We start from the raw sequence: 269 nt of genomic DNA on the forward strand, positions 1-269 counted from the left end.
TGCTGCTGCTGCTGCTACTGCTGCTGCAGATAAGAGTCACAAAGCATGGCCTTTGGCTTTATACAGTACAAACAGCCAAGACTCGGCACTGAAGTGACTCTTTTACTCTTACACATTCCAGCGGGGGGAATTAGTGGGAGTACTAAAAAGAAGCAAAAAAAAGAAAAGGCGGTCGTGGAAATGGCAGCCCTGAAAAGCTCCGTTATTACCCGTCAACAAAGAAGTTGAAGTTGAAAGTGCGGCAGTGGCGGCGGTCGCTTAACGAGATT

The sequence above is a fragment of the Nelusetta ayraudi genome, unplaced genomic scaffold (genome assembly GCF_046127955.1).
Source record: "Nelusetta ayraudi isolate G7.1 ecotype Tasmania unplaced genomic scaffold, CSIRO-AGI_Nayr_v1 ptg000060l, whole genome shotgun sequence".
In the NCBI taxonomy this organism is placed as follows: Eukaryota; Metazoa; Chordata; class Actinopteri; order Tetraodontiformes; family Monacanthidae; genus Nelusetta; species Nelusetta ayraudi.